The following is a 6,664-nucleotide window of genomic DNA, read 5'->3' on the forward strand; positions in this document are numbered from 1 at the left end:
CGTTCTATCAGATATGAATGTCTGACTCTCCCTCAGACTGATCTGCTCAAACACTTACCCCCTCATTCAACAGCTGGTCGGCTGCGGCCAACGATGGCGCCAGCACTGAAGCACACAATCACACGGGGGTCAGATTTCCGCTCAAGCACACGTGCTTAAGATCTACGATTTCAAACAAAACATGCTGAAATATCTGCTCTTCATTAACACAACAGTGAGAAGCTACTACAACAATTTAAAAAATACAAGTACTTTCTAACCCATATAGTAGCTATTGGTTTGTTTTTTTTAACAAATCACTGCAGAAAGATGAATCCAAGCCAGTAATCTAAAGTAGTCTGCAGTAGTTTTTATAAAATAATGATAACACATTGCAACCAGTAACTTGAACATATTTTACAGCAAACATATTTGTGTAGTGGAAGGAAAACTACAAATGACTTTTTAATTCTTTTTTTTAAATGTCAAATTCAGAAATACTTTATTGATCCTGAAAGGAAATTAAATATTGTTGTAACTCATTAATTCAAAGTCTTTGAAGAGTTATTGTAGACAGTGATGCTGTTGGCAGGAAAGATCTCTTGTAGTGTGATCTGTATTACAGTGAATTCACAAATTAAACTTAATTAACATAATTATGTCTTTAACCTCTTATCACTAAGGATGTTTCACCTCTGATATTCTGGAAAACAAATATGTTTACTTATTAAGAATTTAAATAATACCACATGAATATTTTCAGCATAAATTAATCTCAATATTTTAAATTGGGGGAAATTTCATTTTTAAAGTAGGTGGCAAGTTTACTTTGTAAAAGGACTAACAATAATCTTATACATATAGATATAGTATGATTCAAGGATCGAGTTTAATCATTTTTTATCTTTAAGCTTGGTTTATTTAAAACATGTTAGCAATGCAGATTTAACTAAATCTGTCTTGAAACGCTGTGAGTGGAGATGATTGTACTAACGGGACGAGAGGCCCCAAATCTTCTCTCCCTCAGTTATGCATTGAGTTTCGGTGCAGTACCACATCTCACCATCGGTGTCGCTGCAGCGGAAGCTGTGCGGTTTAAGTCAGATGGAGACCTTCTTCGGCGCATTGGTCATCAGGAACTGTTTCTGTTTATGTTCACCAGGTGGAACTTTTTGAAATATATATATTGATGAAGCTAAAGTAAACATGGAGTCCGTATTTTCACGGTTTGACTCCTATAATTTTGAGGCAGATGAGCGTTTTGTCGACGGCCTGAAGACTTTAAACTACAGAGACCAAACCGAGCTGCTAAAACTGAAGCTGTTCTTCTATAACAGGTCAACTCTGCTGTTGATATCCATCCTCATATTTATTAACTTCTTCTGTTTTCCTTAAAGCTGTTAGTACACCTCCAGTGTTTATTAGATTACGGAGATGCTTAATCTTTCTGTTTATTTTGCTAAAGTGATTCTAAGCTACACATTTTATACATTTTAAAGTATAAGTTTGGCTGGCGTCGTCTGCAAATGAATAAAGATAAACGTTACCATTAAAAAAAATCGCAATCATTATTCTTTTTTTTTTAACTTCTTTAACTTGTTTGAGGCAAAAATAAAAGTCAAATAAACGGAATGAAGATATGATGGAAAGCTGTAATAGATACATGAAAGAAGTAATAAACATAAGTATATGATAAAATATAAGGATGTAAAAGAGGAGAAAAAAAAATCGTACTTGATCAGAAACAGCAAATTATACCTTTTAAAACAGGTGGGGAAAAATATCTAAGATATCTTGCAGTCTTTCTCTCTTTCACCATACATCCAGACACGAGACGTAAATTGAATGGAATAGAATAGAAGTACTTTATTCATCCCAGCAGGGAAATAACTTCGCAGTTGCAGCATAAAGACAAGACACAGTAACAACTAGTTGTAGATAAATTAAAATAAAATATAAAATGCTATTAAATTGTAAAATTATAAAGTGCTGTAAAATATAAAATGCAACTTAAAGAGGAGCAGTAAAAGCAAATGGGGCGGATTATCAGTGTCAGCCAACAACTGATAGTCGATTACGGTCTTCAATCAAAGGCCTCCGCTTTAGAACCATATTTAATTTCCCTTTTGGATTAAGAAAGCATTTTTGAATTTAACTGAAAAAAGGAGACAAGAAGATTGATCAGAAATAACACAAAACTGTTAATCAGATATGCAGCAGAACAACACATCAATAAAAAAGGAAAGAGCAACTGAAGAAAAAAAAAAAAATCTGATCAAATGGAAAACTGTCCCTAACATACCAACTATAAAAAATAATCTGAATAGGATCAATGTAACCCTAATTGTGATGTTACCTACTTGTCTTGGTTGATTCCATATTCTTTCCTCTACTAAATATGAAAATATCATAACTGAATTATTGTAAAGTTTGTTTTTCAAAGCCAGAATGTTCTGGTGTTAAATAAAATATTTTTGTGTTATTAAGGATCCAATAGTTCTGGGATTTTATGGTCCGTTGGCTTGAGCTGCTGATCGAACTGGGGATCTTAAATACCATAATTAGTCTCAAACATTTGTTTTTATAGATATTCATCATGTTTATTCTGTTTTATTTTGCTCCATTAGAACAGAAACGTCTGCAGATGGAGAAACGAAGCAGCTTTCTTTTGCAGAGGTGATGCAGCTGGTTCAAGAAGGAAAAGAAGTGCCAGGAGTGACAAAGCCGGACGTCCAGCCCAGCAACCAGAGTCCCACTCCGTCTCAGATGCAAAGAGTGCAGAAACCGTGGGAAACTACACCATCATAACTTTACTTAAAAACTAATGTAAGATTTAAATGGCTGAAAAAATTAAATGAACTCAAAAACGTTTCACCAAGTAACAAATCCTAACAGTGTTAATCTGTCGGATGCTATGGAATCAACAGTCTAGCAATTTTTTTGTGGTAAGACTAATAAATTAAGTTGTTAATTTATTCATTTTTACACTTTAGTCAGTTTTACATTGACTTACATGTCCTAGGGTTTTCAGTGAGGTTTTGCACAGAGCTGCATAATGTCTGAACTTTCAGTTTTCAATCTTTTTTGTGTCAATTTTATAAAAATAAAACTTAGGAAGAAGAAAACACTGTTCTAAAGATAAAAGAAATGTTCACGCTCATCCGTCTGGTCCTGTAGCGTAAAATGGTGGCTCCCACAGATGCCTTCACATGCGTGGACCAGACATTATGCAGGCATCCGAGAAAATTATTTTGTTATGAAACTGCTCCAGCTATAATCTGTGCCATGAATGATGCACTTTTAACAGAAACTGCAAGTAGTTCAGTTAGAAGTTGTGTCATTTTGTTGTCCCAATCTGTGTGCTCATGTAATAAAAATAAAAGTTCAACTTTGTACATTTTATACAGTTACATGTTCTAATATTGTGTTAAAAACCAGTGAAACCATCAAAGAGAATTTCATAATTATGGATGAACAATAAATGTTATAATCTGACTTTTAGGACTTACCTGCAAACAGAAAGTCATGGTAAATAACAAAACCACACATTCTATGATGAATCCCACAGATTTATTTATTGTTTCACATGAGAATCAACCAGCGTTTTTTTTTCCTACGTTACTTTAAAACAAACAACTGAACAGTCGAAACCCAGTTTAACTGAGGTGATGTTAAAACTGAGTCTCCTAAGGGACTAAACTAAAAGTACACAAGAAAACAGCACCAAGAGTGGAGCACCATCATACGAAGAGAGAGGTAAGCGTGTCATTTCAGTGCACCCTCTCATGCATCTGGAACACACTGAAATGTTTGTCAAACACATGAAATGACACAGACCCACTTCCTGATTATGCACCATTACAGTAGATAACATGTAACATGTAGTGTGACCAAAAACAGCAACAAAAAATCAACCAGATCTAAGACGATTTTAGGTGATTTTCCTGAAGCATAAAATGAAACTTTACATGTCAGGTTTTTTGGCCGCATCATCATTTAGCTAACCGACAAAAGTATTGACGATAATTTGATTATTTTTGAGATCTGGATAAGAAAAAATGTCTGAAATTTGAGACTTTATTCCTTTTTCTGTCATCTAGGATAATCGATATGAAAATTTGAGCTTATAGCTGCTTTTATGGCCGATAACTGATACTTAGAGATATTACGAATTATGTTTCTCTACACTTTTGACACCGGGGAAAAGTAACTACAAAAACCACACAGCAAAAACAGAAAATCTCACCAAGTGGTTTCGGTCTAGTCTCTAGTACTAATATAGTACTAATATTGTACTATACTTCAAATAAGAGAAAACTAACTTACAAGTAACTTTTCAGTAAGATGTAGGAGAAAAATACTAGGTAGGATTTTGTATTTTTGCAGTGTATTTTGCTTCTCATCCCATAATGCTTTGCTGCATCACTATGGTAACATGACCAAACAAAAACATGGATGGAAAGCAACAAGATTGGTTGTTACCGTCAGCCCAGTTTTACTTGTGCATATATTTTGACAAAATATTAACATCTGCTGGTGCTGATATATTGTACAAATAAAAATGTTCCTATCAAAATAGTAAAAAAAAACAACAAAAAAACAAACATTTGCTTTTAGTAATAATGGATAAAAGCACATTTAATTAAAGTAGAGATGCAAAATATATCAGGACAATGGTATTGGTCTGATAACTAAAAATGCGCTAATATTAATAACCAATATTAATTTACATCTTCTTGGTGTTTTTGTGTGTTGGATGAATATTGATATCAGTGCAAATTTTAAAATCGGCACAGACCAAATTTGAAGATTACAAAAAAAGCCAAAGTTTACATATAATTCTTCAACTGGACCTGGTTTAAACTTCACACTTATTTATTGATCGTCCTGGTTTTAATTAGACAGTTTCAGGGAACAGAAACATCAATCTGTTTGTATTTTATCATATTCAAAATGTGTTTTGACACGTCCAGGTTTTGCAGATTTTCAAATGGAGCTGATCTGAGTTTGTCCAGATGCTAAAAAAGCTTTTAGCAAACTGACGAAACAGAAAACAATTTTATTCCCTCATTGCTTATGAAACATACAGTTTTCCACTAAAATATCCAAAATCTTTTAAAAGCTTTATTTTTTTAAGTCTAGAAAACTAGAGTGTAGAGTCGCATCATTTTCAGAAACTGAAACGATTACTGTAAAATCTTAACATGTGTCATTATGAGAGTTAAACTGCCGGAAAAATTCAAGTTTTAAATCAAGGATAGATTTTTAGCAGATTTTTTCCAAAACACACCAATCAAGGATTTCAAGTATCAAATTTAAGGCTTTCATTATTTTCACTGCATATTTTATGTCATTATTTTCTGCCTCTTTTTATCAAACCAAAGAAAAAATGTTTTTTATTAGTTAACTTTAAAGAGTATTCATAGGGTAAAAGTGATAACATGTTTTTTTTATGGAACTAAATCTTACAGAATTTACATGATTTAAAAATTAACCAGGCTGAATGTTAGTTGAGATGTATGTAAATTGTAACATGTAGCGGTGGTGAAAGGTCAATAATTTTCCACATTTCTGATGATTCATCTTTAAAGACTTAGATCAAATTGTTTCCTTATTTGCTTTTTCCATCAGTTAACTGGAATTTTAACCATTTACAATCTAATTTCTGCTTTTTATTGAATAAGCTGCATATCATACCTCAAAGCTATGTGTATTACTTCAAAGCTATGCTCATATTTAGCTTTTATTCTGAATTTTGTGTTTATTTCAAAACAATTATGTCGCTCAACTGGTTAAGTAGGAAAACCATTGATACAGTACTTTAAGCTCAGTTCCTACTTTAGATATTTACTGCAGCAAAACTCTATAGTGAAAATATTGTTAACAGTCACAGTTCATTGTTGCATTCACAACAAAAAGTCCTTGAAAAACACAAAAATGTGAGTAAAAGTGAAACAAATATGAGATTGTTTTAAGAGAAAATGTGGCTCCACATTGGGATTAATTAAACGAGTTACACAGAAAAACCAGAAAGTCAACAAATTTCATTTCCATTACATATATATTTATATATAAAAACCAAACAAACTGAAACAGCTGATTTAAAGTCAGGGTTGAGGTAGAGAGCGAGGCCTGCGCCACAAAGTGAGTTCAGCGGTTCTTTAAGTCGTCCTTCACACTGGATTAAAACCAAACTGGGACAGGAAACCGGGTGATACTGGTGAGATGTTTATAAAAAAATAAAATAAAATGCCAGGTGCTAAAAATGAAATTACAATAAATCAGTTCAAGTCATTTAATCCTGTAAAGTTCAACTGGAAACAAACAATGTGCTAGAAGAAAAAAGAAATAAAAACAGGTGTAATCTGAAAAGTTATTTTTAACTTTTTCTCCAGTTTGTTCAACGAGAGCATCAATATGTATCAGTCAAACAATGTGCTAGAAGAAAAAAGAAATAAAAACAGGTGTAATCTGAAAAGTTATTTTTAACTTTTTCTCCAGTTTGTTCAACGAGAGCATCAATATGTATCAGTAAATGTAAAAATATGATTACATGCAGTTACTGTGTGTAGATTAATGATATAAATCAAAGTTTATATCACAGTTTCAAATGGGAATGTTTTTTTCTAGAGCAGTGAAGGCTGTAACATGCAGCCACATCCATACAGTTACCTAAAAAAAGAAA

This window comes from Gambusia affinis, linkage group LG01 (assembly GCF_019740435.1).
Source record: "Gambusia affinis linkage group LG01, SWU_Gaff_1.0, whole genome shotgun sequence".
Taxonomy (NCBI): Eukaryota; Metazoa; Chordata; class Actinopteri; order Cyprinodontiformes; family Poeciliidae; genus Gambusia; species Gambusia affinis.